We start from the raw sequence: 15,787 nt of genomic DNA, 5'->3' as shown, positions 1-15,787 counted from the left end.
TTGGGGAAGTTGACAAATGTTAAAATGGAAATAAATGCATACATTTTAATTGTGTGTGTGTGTGGGGGGGGGGGGGGAGGGAAGGGAAGGAGGAATGAAAGGCTGTAAGTTTGTCTAGGGCATCTAATACCCTTATATCAGCCCTCAGAGAGAATGTGTCTCACACACGCAGATTCCCACCATTCACCAACCTCTCACTCCCCCAGGGGGCAGATCCTGGAGAAGGGTAGGAAGCAGGCAATGGGGAATGGAAGAGTTCTATTTCTAGACCCAGGAGATTGAGTGGCCAAAGGCTGCCCTGCCCCATTAAACATTTCTCCGGTGCCCCCTAGTGCAGACGCTGAAGACTGAGAACAAAAAAATAACAGGCCCAAAAACTGAGCGGTTAGAGCAATGGGCTGCAAACATGCGAAGTCAGGGTTCAAATCCTACTGCCATTCCTTGTGACCTTGGGCAAGTCACTTCACCCTCCATTGCCTTCCCACTGCCCTGGCTCTCAGTGATTTCACCTGCACCGGGCCATGGTATGGTGGGGGGGGGGGGGGCAGCATTTCATCCTTCACCTCAGGCAGCAGATTGCCTTGAGCCACCCCTACTGGGGCAGCACATGGAGCTGTGTGAGCTAGGGATGGGTGAAGGCTCGAGCCAAATATGCACGTCACATCCTACAGACTCCACTTCTCCACCTCAAAGGGGTCAGAGAGCCTCGAGTGCACCATGTGATCCCTCAGGCACAGTCCTATACTGCCCCCACCTCACCCCCACTGCTGACTCAGTTACATGGTCGCTGGCAAGAGGCTTTCCCTAAATTCTGTGCCATGCAGCTCCATTCCCGAGGCACTGACTGTACCCTGCGGGCCACTGGCACAACCGGTGTTCAAGAACTCATCCCTACATTTACTATATTGTGATCACTGAAAGGGAAAAGTGAGTTATAAAGTGCAGAGACACCTAGGGAAGAATTTAGCCTATGAGGAAATCACATGACCAGAGTCACTCGCCCATCGGAGGATGCTCAATCCCGATAGGCCAATTTGCCCCTGTATACTTTTTATACCATATTTCATATGTAGAAATAAGGACAACTGAAAGCTGCTTATAAATGAATGCCATGTTGTCTCTGCTGACCAGACAGAGACGCTGACAAATGCAATAGACACATTCATCTAATGTTCAAAACACTGGAGCAGTGTTGGGAAGCAGAATAGTTGAAGATGTGTATACACTCACTCCAAAGATAAATGATTTTAATTGCAATACTTAAGAAATAAAAAAAAAGGAATGCATGTACATGACCTATGAGTATATCTACAGACGTGGTCTTGCTAAAACTTAAAACACTCTGTTAATGAGGGCAATCAGCACCTCTGTTTATATGAAGGTCATTCAAAACTAAAATATATGACATTGGCATATGTTGCTATACATTTGGAGTGAAGCCTCAATGCCTACAGGTGGTGAATTGGGAATAATACATCTGTTGTATTACCCAGCAAGCAATGCACCAGGTAGAAGTAACAATAATTATAGAAACAGGACATGGAAAATAGTGAAATATACAATCCTCACAATGGCATCAGCTTATGAATTAAGCTCCCACCTCCCACCTGTTCTCTCTTGCCCAAGTCCATCTCTCATGTTTTGAGTTTCCTGTACATTCCCAGATTATTTTCTTTTGATTTCTGTGTTGTTTCTCCCTCAGATTTCTTTCTAGGAATCTCTGCATTAGTTTTTTTTTTGAGTCTCTAGGATGTGTCTATAAGAGATGGAGCTCAGTCCCTCCCAATCCCTGAGCTCCACCCAAGGACTGTCTTTATTATTTCCAGTTTCCCTTTTTTCCTTTGACAACGTTTATTGAGAGTCCTTCTTCTGTGTCTGTGAAAATTCAATCTGTCTGATTCATTCCTTTTTTTTTTTTAAAGATCTGTTTATTGCTTTTTTTATTTATATAACACCAGCATCAATTATAACTGTAAGAGGTCAGTGCTAAACATTATTGGCAAAAACATGAAAACCATGAAAGCCAAATTTCCACTGAATTGTCTAAAGTTAAATAGTAAACCAGAACCCCCCTACCCTTACCCCCGCCTTCCCTTTAGGAAGATTGCATTATTCTCCTGTTTGTCCCAGCTGTAAGTTTTTTAGGAATGTCCTAATACACTTTTCAATTCATATTTTCTCCAGCATCAATATAACTACAGTAGAACATCATTTATCCTGAATGGTTGGGACCGAGGCCATTCCAGATAATGGAAGGTGCAGATAATAGGAGTTTTCTGATAAAATAATTTCAGATATTGGGAGTTTCTCCAAATACCAGAACATATGACATCAACCAAGTTTTGAAGAATAGAAGTATTTCAAAGTAATGAATCAAGGCATGGGGATAGCAATTTCTTTCTAGATAATGAGTTTCCGATGAATGGATTATGAAGGAGTGGCCCTAAAACCTCTGCTTGACCAGTGCAGGACCAAGCTTGATGCCTGGTCCACATTAAATCCTGCAGAGAGAGAGAGAGCTCTGTAGGTGGGACCCTGCTGGGAGGGGACTAAAGATTTGAGCCTAGCTGGGTTGAGGAGGCCTCAGACTCCCCAGAGAAGAGCTCCTGTATACAGCTCTAAGGTATCCAAGGTGAGAATACACTGCTGTATTTGATGCTATAATAAAATTAAAATTGCAAGAAAAAAGGCTGGAATCAGGGTGAAGTGTGCCTCCAGCCTGAAGATTTGCTCGGCTATCCCACATATGTTGTCAGTTCGAGGATTTTTCTCTGTGCAAAGCACAGAGAAAACCCAAGTCTCCAATGACAGGGAAAGAAAGAAGTAAAGAGAGAATGTATTTTGTTGTGTAGTGTGCCTGCCAAAGAAACTGTTTGGAGGCAAACCAGTGCTGCCAGTTGTATTCAGAGAACTGAGGACTTTAAAAGGACTATTTTGCAGGAAAAAGTACAAAAGCCAAAGCAATTAAAATTTTTCTTTATTTCAGAGATCTGCGTCTTGGGGCATAAAGGAAAGCAGAATAACTCTGAAAAGTGTGTTTGCAAGTAAGAGATAAGCTCCGCTTGCCCAAGAAAGTTAGGGAATCAAAGTGAGTCAGTTAGAAGCTGGTGAAGCAGGCTTTTCTTTTTTTCCCCCTTTTCCTGTGAAAAAAAGGTAACAGTGTTGCAGAGAGTCTGTGTTTGAACAGGGTGTGGTCCCTACAGAAGTGAAGCTGCCAGAGTTGGCTATGTGTGTGGAGGTGAGCAGAGCATGGCCTCCAGCAGAAAGGCAGCCTGTTCAACACTAGAACACAAGAAAGCCAGCTACTCTGCTCTAAAGAAAGCATGATTGAAAAAGAAATGCAAGCTCTGTGTGAAAGCCTTAGGGAAGGACAAAGCCAACTACAAGAAAATTCCCTGAAATGCCAGGTTTTCTGGGTGAAGGCCAGAAAAAAACAGGAAGCACACTGAGCACATATAACTGCCCTTCTGATAGAAATACAGCTGGAAGTTGACAAAGCTGCTGAAGAATATAAAAGCAGCAAATATGCTGGAGCCAGAGAAAAGCCTGGGGACAAGATGACAGGAAAACCTGGAGGGGAACCAGGCTATGCACCACTGGAACAGGTAGCAGGGAAAAAGTCTGCCTTGCAAAGACAGATGCAGCTGAGAACTAGAGAAAAGACTGAAAGTCAGCTGAATGTACCTGCACTGATTCTAACTTGATTGCAGGTCAGCTCCTGCTGGAGCTTTAAAGAGTGGCCTGAAGGAGGCAATACATGCTGCCTAGAAGGAGACAGAATGGAATGGCCATTTGGAAGCCCCTTAGACTGGCTGGAGGAAGCCATAGTGCAGGAGACAGAGAACTCTGAGGGGGACACTGCAGATTGGCTAGAGAGAGGTGCTATAGAGAGCCCAGAGAGACGGATGCTGTGGAAATCCCAGAGAAAGATGCTTGTGAAAGGCACTGCAGTGAAAGGCACTGCAGAGGAGCCAGTGAGAGGTGCTGCAGAGGAGTCAATGAAAAGCGCTGTAGAGAAGCCAGTGAGAGATGCTGCAGAGGAGCCAGCGAGAGGCATTAAAGAGGAAGCAGAGAGTAGTGCAGTGGAGTGGCAAGAGTGCTGTGACAGTGATGGCACAGAGAAGTCACAAGACACCGGAGAGAAGATTGGAAAACACTCACAACAAGTGCAAGGGAAGCCACCACAGGAACTTCCAAGTAAAGTCCTGAGAGTCTGACCAGTGAAGGAGTGGAACTCAGAGTGACAAATGGACTCAGTTGAAGGACTGGAGGTGGACACTAGACAAAGGGACCAGTGGGTTTTAGTGATACTGTTGTCTGGGGTAACCCTAAAAAGCGGATGAGATCTTAATTCTAGAACCCGACCCTGAACCTAGCTGTCAGGAAGCCAAATGAAGGGGAGTGGGGATTTGTGCACTCCCCTGGATGGGATCCTGTGGGAGTGAAAATGCTCAGACCAATGGGTCCAAGCTGAAGAAGAGGGTATATGAAAGAATGGCCCTAAAACCCCTCCTTAACCAGTGTGGGATCAGGCTTAATGTCTGATCCACCTTAAATCCTGCAGAGAGAGAGAGAGAGAGAGAGAGAGAGGGAGAGTTCTATGGATGGGCCCCTGCTGGGAGGAGAATAAAGGTCTGAGCCCAGCTGCAATCAGGAGACCCCAGCGTCTCCAGGAAAGGAGCTCCTGTATACAGTTCTTGGGTATCCATAGTGCGAGTACATTGCTGTGAGGTAGGCAGTGTACTAACATGTATTTTCTTTGATGCTATAGTAAAGTTAAAATTGCATGAAGAGAGGCTAGAGTCAGTGTAAATTGTCTCCAGCCTGAAGATTTACTTAGCTATCCCATATGAATCTTCAGATAGACAGTTCCACAGTAAACTAGTGAATATTTTTCATTTAATTCGTTTCATGTAAGTGTTAATTTGGTAAATGATTTTTCAGTTGCAGGTTTATTACTTAAAAGAAGGAATGTGATATATTTGGTAGTATTGCTTAGAAATCACTGCCTGACAGTTCTATATTCTTTCAGATTAGGGTATGATTTAGTTTGTCTGCTGGCTAACTGAGAAACACTGTGGTGTTCTCTACAATCAGCACAGACATAAAATTCTCTTGTAGATGCAGATTTGTTATAATGCTCTTAACCAAACAATATAGGCAGCACTGTCTCTGAAAGAGCTGCATTAATCTTTGCCAACCTTTGATTTCTGGATGCGAGCAGAAAAACCTGACTATTTGCAGCCTATTGCAAAACTGCTCAACGGAACTGTGGATTACAAGAATCTTTAAAAGACTGGCACTTTTTTATATGTTTGGGACAGATATCTAATAATAGTAACAACCAATAATAGAGGACATTTTCTCCTCCCATTGACCTATTTAAAGATTTCTTTATTTCTGCAGAATCTGTTTAATTCAATTCTGCCTGCGTGCAGAAGATTCAGAGAGAGATTCAGAGCTAAAACCAGTTTGAATTTCTGTTGCCAGCTTCAAAATGGATCACAAGCTGGCAATAAGATATTGTCTAGTAAATTAAATATGCATTTCTAATTGCTCTTCATCTGTTCTATGCTTTGCCTTCATGGGATCTTTTGGGGACTTGTGACCTGGACTGGCCAGTGTTGGAGACAGGATTCTGGGCTTGATGGACGGTGACATGGCATTTTTTTAGGTTCTTATGTAAATTGATTGTGAACTGTAGGCTAATTGATCTGGTGAGCTACAGAGGGAACTTGTGTGGAGAATGTCATCATCACAGCATGTTGTACAACTAAACTCTCAACCATGGTGATGGTGAAAACCCCATTAGAAAACAGTTACCTTTTCATCCCATATACCTTAACAGTGGCTCTGTTATAAATAAAGACTTTAGGGATGTGAATCGTTTTTTGATGATTTAAAATATCGTCCGATATTTTTTAAATCGTCATTAATCGTTAAAGAGTGCGATACAATAGAAATTCCACCGATTTATCGTGAAAAAATCGTTAATCGGGTTAGTGCACACTAACGGGAATTAGGACACAACCTAAAAACCCACCCCGACCCTTTAAAACCGCTCCCTTAGCCTCCACCACCCTCCTGACCCCCCCCCCCCCAAAATGTTTTAAAATTACCTGGTGGTCCAGCGGGGGTCCCGGGAGTGTTCTCTTGCGCTCGGGCTGTCGGCCGATAAACAAAAAACCCACCCCGACCCTTTAAAACTGCTCCCTTAGCCTCCACCACCCTCTCGACCTCCCAAAAAACATTTTAAAATTACCTGGTGGTCCAGTGGGCCTGGGAGCGATCTCCCGCTCTCAGGTCGTAGGCTGCCACTAATAAAAATGGCGCCGATGGCCCTTTGCCCTTACCATGTGACAGGGTAACCGTGCCATTGGCCGGCCCCTGTCACATGATAGGAGCACTGGACGGCCCATGCCATTTTTAAAGATGGCGCCGGCCATCCACTGGATGGCCCGTGCCATTTTTAAAGATGGCACCAGCTGTCCAGTGCTCCTACCATGTGACAGGGGCCGCCAATGGCGTTACCCTGTCACAAAGATGGCGCCGGCCGTCCACTGGATGGCCCGTGCCATTTTTAAAGATGGCGCCGGCCATCCACTGGATGGCCCGCACCATTTTTAAAGATGGTGCCGGCCGTCCAGTGCTCCTACCATGTGACAGGGGCCGGCCAATGGCATGGTTACCCTGTCACATGGTAAGGGCAAAGAGCCATCGGCGCCATTTTTATTAGTGGCAGCAGACGGCCCGAGAGCGGGAGATCGCTCTGGGGGCCCACTGGACCACCAGGTAATTTTAAAATGTTTTTTGGGGGTCGGGAGTGTGGTGGAATCTAAGGGAGCGGTTTTAAAGGGTCGGGGTGGGTTTTTGTTTATTGGCCGACAGCCCGAGCACGAGCGAACGCTCCCGGGACCCCCGCTGGACCACCAGGAAATTTTAAAATGTTTTTGGAGGGGTCGGGAGGGTGGTGGAGGCTAAGGGAGCGGTTTTAAAGGGTCGGGGTGGGTTTTTTGTTTATTGGATCGGGCGCAGCCGATAAAAAAAAAACCGATCGGGCCGGACAAAAAAAAATGCACGATTTGAATCGGAACAGGAACCGAACCGATTCCGGTTCCGATTCACATCTCTACTTTCTAGCACTCCTTACCTGTCCATTCAGAAGTGTTGCAGGATCTGGGTTCTGGTCAATGGCTGATGACAATGTGTACTCCTTTGTTCTTCTCATTTCCTGCCAAGCAGGTTTCTACCTATCTTACTCCTTCTCAACCAGAATAATGGGGACGATGCTGAAGGAAACAAATTAATAACATACACAACCCTTTGAACCCTGCAAGGTTAGACAGTAGACCCCAAACCCTGTCTTTAGTATAGACAGGTGGATCATGCACCTCTGCCAGGAGATGGAGACGGAGCAAAGCTGACATCTCAGTATATAGACCCCTGCAGTGACATCAGCCCACCAGTATTCTCTGCAAATGCCAACTGTGGACAAACTAACAAAAACTTGATTATTAATAAATAACCATTCCAATACTCAGCCAATAGGAAACCATTGAGCTCAGACAAAAATGATATTAACACTAGTCTAGGGACTGATTAACACTTACCAGTAACCCCTGGAACACGCAGCCACATAGGAGGACAATAGCACAACCCGCTGATAGCCAAGAGTGGAAAGATAGATCCACCTTCTATACTAAAGAAAAGAAAAGAAAATTATCAGGTAAGTAGTAATTTTTCATTTCTTATGTAAAGCACTATCGCAATGATATCGAAAATATACGCGATATTATGCATGGCCCTACCCAGGTTGCCTCCCCTATAGCATGTCCTTCTTTGCATGCTATTTGCATGCATGAATAATGCAAATTCATGTAAAGAAGGTCAATAATAGACAATTTCATATTAATATTTTAATGCGGCTGACCGAAATAGTGGCCAACCATGATAAAATAACAACAGCTTTTCAAAAAGCAGTAAATGTGACATGGGAGCCCTGGAACCCTAACGTGGGTCCCCTAGGCTCCCGCATCACATTTAAAGTGTCAGGAACTTAAAAAATCAAGCCACAGCTAAAGAAAAGGTTGAACAGGGGTCAGGGCTGAAGGCCAGCTCAACCCGAGGCTGCCAATTAAGGTGGCCCCGACTCCACCATGTAAAAAAAAAAATTATAAAAATCATGGGTAGCAATGCCCCCCCCCCCCAAAGTTATCAATAAAAGTCATTGGGGGTTCAAGGATCCCCACCCTAATAGACATGTCAGCTTGTTGAGGTATTGAGTACCCCCCCCCCCCAGGTATCCAACCTCCCACCCCCTGCCATGTTACTGGAGCGAGGATCCATAGAGTCACGATCTTTTTTCAGGGGAGGGGCCCCACTATAGCTCCAACAACCCTCACTTTAGTGGGACACCTTGGCGTAAAAACAATTCACGGCTTGATGGCTCTGGGCCTGAGTTAGATGGATAAGTTATACCTACTATTGAGCAGGTCTGAAGTTAGTGATATTATATACCAATCCGGCTAACTAAAAGTTATTTGTAGCCACATCGCTGAATATCCCAGCTAAATTAGCTAGATATGATCATCCTGCTAACTTTCCTATCTATCTTTTAAATATTTACCTCTCTAAAACTATGGTAATGTGCACCTCTGTGCCCTTTTTTTAATTCCCCCTCCCCACATTCACTCAAACACATTCAAACTCATTCATACATGGCACCACTTCCACTGTACCACTGCTTATAAGACCAGCAAATGTATTATATTTAACTCTCAACTAAACAAGTTGGCTATATTAATCATACAGCCTGCTGCAGCCTGACATTCTCCAACAAATAGACATTAAATCACATCTAGAGCTACAAAACAAGAAATCAATTTTTTCCATACTGGGCCCCTTTCCTATTTAACTTGCTAAAAATTTAAAAGATGTCACTTTTGCCATTATAAATAAGAAAGATGAGGTTCCAGAGGCCTGGAAAAAGATGACTGTAAGACCCGTAAAGAAGGATGCAAATCTGTCCTCAGCTGATTTAACAAATTACTACACAATTTCAAATTTACCAACTATAGCAAAGGTGCTGGAAGAAATTGTGTTGGAACAATTGGAAGATTTTATTTTCCCTATGAGGAAAGGCTAAAGAGGTTAGGGCTGTTTAGCTTGGAGAAGAGACGGCTGAGGGGTCTAGAACAGGTAAATGTGAATTGGTATTTACTCTTTCGGATAATAGAAGGACTAGGGGGCACTCCATGAAGTTAGCAAGTAGCACATTTAAAATTAATTGGAGAAAATTCTTTTTTACTCAATACACAATTAAGCTCTGGAATTTGTTGCTAGAGGATGTGGTTAGTGTACTTAGTCCATTAACTGCTATTAATCAAGTTGTCTTAGAGAATAGTCACTGCTATTACTGGCATCCGTAGCATGGGATCTACTTAATGTTTAGGTACTTGCCAGGTACTTGTAGCCTGAATTGGCCACTGTTGGAAACAGGATGCTGAGCTTGATGGACCCTTGGTCTGACCCAGTATGGCAATTTCTTATGTTCTTATGTTCTTAAAGGGAGATCCTTGATGTGAACCAGTTTGGATTTCGTAGGCACCATTCTACAGAATATATATTGTTGAGTTTAATGGACATATTGTTAAGTTGTTTGGATTAGGGTACCTCGGGTATCTTGGTACAATTAGATTTATCTGTAGATTTTGATAGCATATATCATGAGGCCTTGCTACAGAGCTTGAAAGGTGGCACTGTGTTGAGTTGGTTTTGATAGGAACAAAGAATCCAGATAGGTCAAATACATTCTGCCTGGCACAAGATTCAGTGGGGTGTCCCACAGGGTTCAGCGCTGTCGTCTACACTTTTCAAGATATATTTGGTACCAATAGGAGCTTTATTACAGTCAATGAATGTTAAATATTTTTTGTTTGTTGATGACATTCAGTTCTTTCTGCCATGTAATTCCAGTGGAGTTATTCCAGAGGAAAGATTGAAGAATATATTGATAAGATTGTAGGATTGGCTGTTAAGCCATCAATTGTTCTTAAACATGAAGAAGACCAAGATGCTTTGGGTAGGGAAAAATTGTGGGACTAAAATGCAGGGAGAGGTTTGGCTGTCTAAAGCCCTAGCTGTTCCTATCCAATCTGAAATAAAAAGTTTGTGAGTCTACTTGGACTCGCAAATATCAATGAAGCAACAAATCTCTCATATTACCAAAGTTGCTTTCTACAAACTTGCCTCAGGATTCATCATTCCGCTATAATGATCAGTCATAAAAAACAGGGGGTGATATTGAGCCAGCGGCCACATCACAGTGGTGTGTTTTCACCCATCCTGGTTGCGGCCACGCTGCCCACTATCACCCCCATAGAGCCACAGCAAAAGGTGTTATTTCCAATGTAACTGCCGGAGATAATGTATAAAACATTATCACCCGCAGCGGTACTGGCATAAAAATTTTATTAACCCTGCCCAGACCCCGCCCTAACCCCTCCCCTTTTCCTCATTTAAATCTTAACATTGTGATATGGTAGTTATCACGTGCGTTAGGGTGTATTCATGCGGGAACACCCTAACGCACGCAAAAATGGTCCATCGCATTGTAATGAATGACCCTGTTAAATTGATACGTCCTCTAAAAAGCTTGTTACTCCCTGCTTATTTTCAGTCAGTGTACAAGCCTTGGTCCTAAATCATCTAGACTATTTTGGCACATTATACATTGGGCTTCCATATAAATTGATGCATGCATTACAGTTGGTGCAGAATGCAACTGCTAGAGTCCTAACTTGGTAACCTAAAAAAGCACATGTAAGCCACGTTTTGAGGAAATTATACTGGCTTCATGTTAAATGGAGAGTAAGATTCAGGCTGGTGACCATTGTTTTTAAGCTTTTGAGGCATGCCTTCCCTTATGTTTTAAGACAGGGGTGGCAAACTCCGGTCCTCGAGGGCCACAAACAGGCCAGGTTTTCAGGATAACCACAATGAATATGCATGAGATAGTTTTGCAAACATTGGAGACAGTGCATGCAGATCATTCTCATGTATATTCATTGTGGATATCCTGAAAACCTGGCCTGTTTGTGGCCCTCGAAGACTAGAGTTCGCTACCCCTGTTTTAAGAGATTCCATTAATTTGTATATCCCATAGCGATCATTAAGGTCAGAGAATTCTTGCTTATTAGCCATCCCTCTAGTTAAAAAGTACAGATGGGTGTAAACTAGAACTAGAGCTTTCTCCTCGGTTGCTGCCACTGAATGGAACAAACTTATGGCTGAGCTTGGGCAGCAACAGGATATAAAGCAGTTCAGAAAGGCCCTGAAGACAGTGTTTTTTCAGGGAGCGTTCAGTGAAGCAGATTGATTCAGCTTTGCTCCCCTACATAAGTATGTTAATGTGATTGTTCATGTAAGAGTGTAAAATGTATGCATATTTAAATCTTAATTATTATTTTTGTGTTTTAATCTTATTATATTGTGTTAATTTGTGAATGTTTTATTGTAATCCGTGCCGAACAAATTTTTTTCGGAAGTGGCGGAATATAAGCAATCTCAAAATAAACAAACAAACAAATAAATAAATGTGCAGACAAAAACTAAACTGGAAAGCACAAGTCTGATTGCTCTATGCAGTACAACAATGGAAAAAAACAATCACTTCAATTCCTCATAAAATATCAAATAAAATCAAGAAATATAAAACATCATTCATAATAGTGAAGCCATAGTAATAAAAAGAATAAATATTTCAAAACAGCCAATGAATAGAACATCCAGTAATTAAAAACTCACATAGCTTTGTCTTAATATTTCCCCAAATACCAATAAAATATTTCAAAACAGCAGATACATCAAATAACACCCCAAAAGATCATCATGAAGGAAGTACTAGCTCTGTGAAGTTTGAATATTGCAGGGCCAGCACAGGAGAAAAAGCAGCATCTGAACGGGCTCCTTCTTGCTCCCGGTTGGATCATGCATGGGTCTCTTCTTGCCTTCACCTCCGGTAGGATGGGGTCCATAGATGTTGCTTGAGGACTGCTTTCTTCCTCCTACCGCCGGCAGCCATGAAGCCTCTTCTCTTTCTCCTGCTGCTGTCAGTGCATGGGGTCTCCTCCTATTTCATTTGCCGGCAGGGGCTGGGAACCCTGTCAACATTTAGCAAAATATGTATCAGGAGGCAGGGGGAGGCGGCCACCAGGTGTTTTGGAGAGCACTTTTTGCTGCTCCAAAATTTTGCTGCCTGACGTGGCCACTTCACCCTACCTCATTATAGAATTGCCCCTGAGTACCCAGAGTTTTTGAGTGTTGACCTGGAGACCTGGCAATTCATTCAGAATTCTGGGGTCTCCGGGCCAAGCTGGAGAGTTCCCAAGTATGCCTGTCTCACTTCGTCCAAGCCTTGTCTCCAGCTTACATTGTCCAAGCCTTGTTTCCAGCCAGCCTTGTCCAACCCTTGTCTCGCCTGCCTTGTCCAAGCCTTGTCTTGCCTGCCTTGTCCAAGCCTTGCCTGTGTGGACTCACCACTATGATGTACTGCCACTGCAGAGACCTATTGGCCCCCCAGAGCACAAGAGCTCAACCTGTGGGGGAGGGTGCTGGCTAGGCATAAGACCGGCCCTTGTCTTGTTCCGAGTCCTGCCTTGCAGTCCCATGCCACTCCCCTGGTGGGTTTCTCTAACTCTGGGGCTCTTAACACCAAGCTGACCAATCCTAGCCATGGTAGAAGGAAACTCCCAGGGATGGCCCAAAAAATTCCCAGTCCCTTAGTGCTGGTCAAAAATGGAAAATTTGTTAGCAAGGGATCAGAGTATCCCTTACATTTCCAAAATGTTCCCTTATCCTAATGTATTTCAACAGATATTTAAGATACAGTATTTCTCTCCCTCCAAATCCTTATTTTCCTTCTACCTTTCCCTTTCTCTCTTCCCTCCACAAAATTTTTTTTTCAGAGCTTTCAAATGGTGATGTCTATGAAGTTGATATCTTTCACAAATTTTTCATGTGAATTACACATCTATGATATTGGGTCACAGTGTGCTGATGACTGCAGTTGTGCTTAAGTTGGCAAAACAGAATTTACATATAGATATGGGGCAGGAGAGAGCATGTTCTAATTGTGGGGTTGCTACAGGTTTTGGATCCTTCCTGAAACTGTTGTAAAGAGATGGATTTTTTAAATCAATGGTGTCCCATAAAAATATGTGAAAGTTTTAACCACAAAGGTAAAAATAGTAAAACTAGTCTTTTGGAAAAATTCATGGAATACTTCCACTTGTTTGAACTGTGTTTAGGAACTTATTTAGCATGCTACACCAGAGGGCATATATAAAACATTATACTCAAGTACACTCTAAGGAGGTAACTGAGACAACAGGAGAAGGTGACTTGCTGAAGGTCTCAAGCAGTGTCAGTGTGTTACAGGTTCTCACTATGAGTGTGGTATAACACAAGACCAGAATCCCCAGCCAGCTCCCTTGGCAAGAACATAAGATCCACTATCCCAGACACAAGACCAGTATCTTGCAGGCTGCTTTCCTGATAGAATCTGTTATACAAAACATTTCACACCACACTCACACATTGAGACAGCATAATTGTAGCTGTCAGGATAAGCAGTGTTTTTATTATTAATATGAAATTATACTCCAGAAAGCAATGCAGTAAAGGTAATGTACAGATATAGCAAAGACAATAGTTGCAATAGCGTAGTACAAATATGATTATTAAGAGGGTGACTGAAGGTTCGGGATTCTCTTTCTATTTTTCCCTTTGTTAACTCCCCCCATGCCTCTGTTTGTTATACTCTTTTCATCTGCACATCAGAAGGCATATTTTGAGAGGCACATATAATTTCGCAAAACATAATCCAGAGTGAAAACTCCCTCCCCACAAATAGGAGTAGAATTTATAAACATGCATGTGCACATCCATGTGCGCGCACTACCCGGCACGCACACATGGATGCCCGATTTTATAACATGCACGCACAGGTGCGTGCATGTTATAAAATCGGGGTTTGGCGGGCGCAAGGGGGTGCACATTAGTGCAACTTGGGCGTTCCGATGCCTACGGCCTTCCCCTGTTCCCTCCCAGGCCACTCCAATTTAGGATCGGCCTAGGAGGGAACTTCCCTACCCCTAATCTATCCTTCCTACCCCTTCCCTTAACCTTCCTACCCCCTAGCCCTTTCTTAACCCCCCAAAGCAGTTATCTTACCCTTTGCACCTGCTCGAAGCAGGCGCAGGTTGCGCGTGCCAACAGCCTGCCGGCACGCGATCCCCTAGCACAGCGGAGCAAATGGCTCCTGTGTCGGGGGCCTCTAGCTCCGCCCCGCCCCGCCCCCATCACCCCACCCTTTTCTCGAAGCCCCGGGTCTTACACGCGTCCCAGGGCTTTATGTGCGTGGCCGGGCCTTTTGAAAATAGGCCCGGCACGCATAAGGCCACCTACGCGCGTAAATCCACGGGGATTTACATGCGTCTGCTTTTGAAAATCCAGCCCATATTGTTTACTTTTCCTGTTTTCACAATTGTTTTACAGTCATGTAATGAGGGGTCAGTGTGAGAACACTGAGTCCAATGAGACCTACCTTCTGGATACAACCTAAGCCAAGTTTGTTAGACCTATGCCAAGCAATCCCATTACACAGTAGGAGAGGTGGTCTCCTGGTTCTCTGTACATTCTTCTAACCCCTGGGACACTACTTCTCATGATTGTTTTTATTATAGAATCTAATAGGATAGTTTAGTATGAAAGAGGCAAAAAGTATTGAATATTAGCTTTTCTTCATTGCTTTTCACTTCATTTACAAAATCACATTTATAGATTTAGGGATTAAGGATGGGGTTTAATGTTATTTGCAGAGTGAGGTTGAATTCAGTGCTGGAAGGGGATGTTAAATATTTTATTTGTTACAGATTTGACTGTAACCCATCTTTGATGAGTGGAATATCATTATAAATAATAATAATAATAAAATAATATTGTGTGTGTGGGGGCGGGAATCAACAAAAAGCTACAGAAATAGCCTTTTTGCTTGAAAATTCTTCCATTTAATTATGTGGCAATTATTTCCATGAACATGAAAATTGAATTGAATACTTGTGAAAATATTCATAAAGTGAAATGAACCTTACCTCCTTAACCTCCAGTTAATACAAGCATTGGGTTTTGTCCCTGAAGACAAAAGGCATTTTGAAGGTCTTTATAATATCTAACAGAAAGTGAAGTGCTGGCAGAAAAGCAAACTTGGCAATTACATGAAAACAGCTCGTAATCTAATCGAGTTTCTCTTATGATATCCTTGAAGAAACCCCCCCCCCCCTAACAAAACAGTAGTATTTAAATTCTGTATCTAGGTGAAGGATTCAGTGCTACAGTAAACCATGCAGAGTGTTTCATAAGCCCGATGTTAGAAAGACCACCCTGAAGCAGAATCAGGAAAAGAAAGGGAACGCAGCATCACAGATAGAGTAAGGAGAGAAGCACCAGATTGACTTGATAACATTGCCCTAAAACAGAAGACAAAACCAGGCTCTCTTATTAAAGGAAACGGCAGGGTAATTATACACGCATCTTGCCTTTCTTCCAGTATGTACAACGGCATGTACAACAATGCATAATTCCGGTATCAGTTACAATCCACCTCGGTGCCTGTCTGAGTTGGCATTTCCAATTATTTTAAACAGTATCAGATGTGTAGAGGAATTACAGAGGAGGAAAGACATCTAACAGGAAGGGATGCAGCCCCATTGACTAGAATCAGTCTTCT

This window comes from Rhinatrema bivittatum, chromosome 1 (genome assembly GCF_901001135.1).
Source record: "Rhinatrema bivittatum chromosome 1, aRhiBiv1.1, whole genome shotgun sequence".
Lineage (NCBI taxonomy): Eukaryota > Metazoa > Chordata > Amphibia > Gymnophiona > Rhinatrematidae > Rhinatrema > Rhinatrema bivittatum.
The sequence above is the reverse complement of the archived record's forward strand: the minus strand, read 5'-3'. Positions refer to the sequence as shown.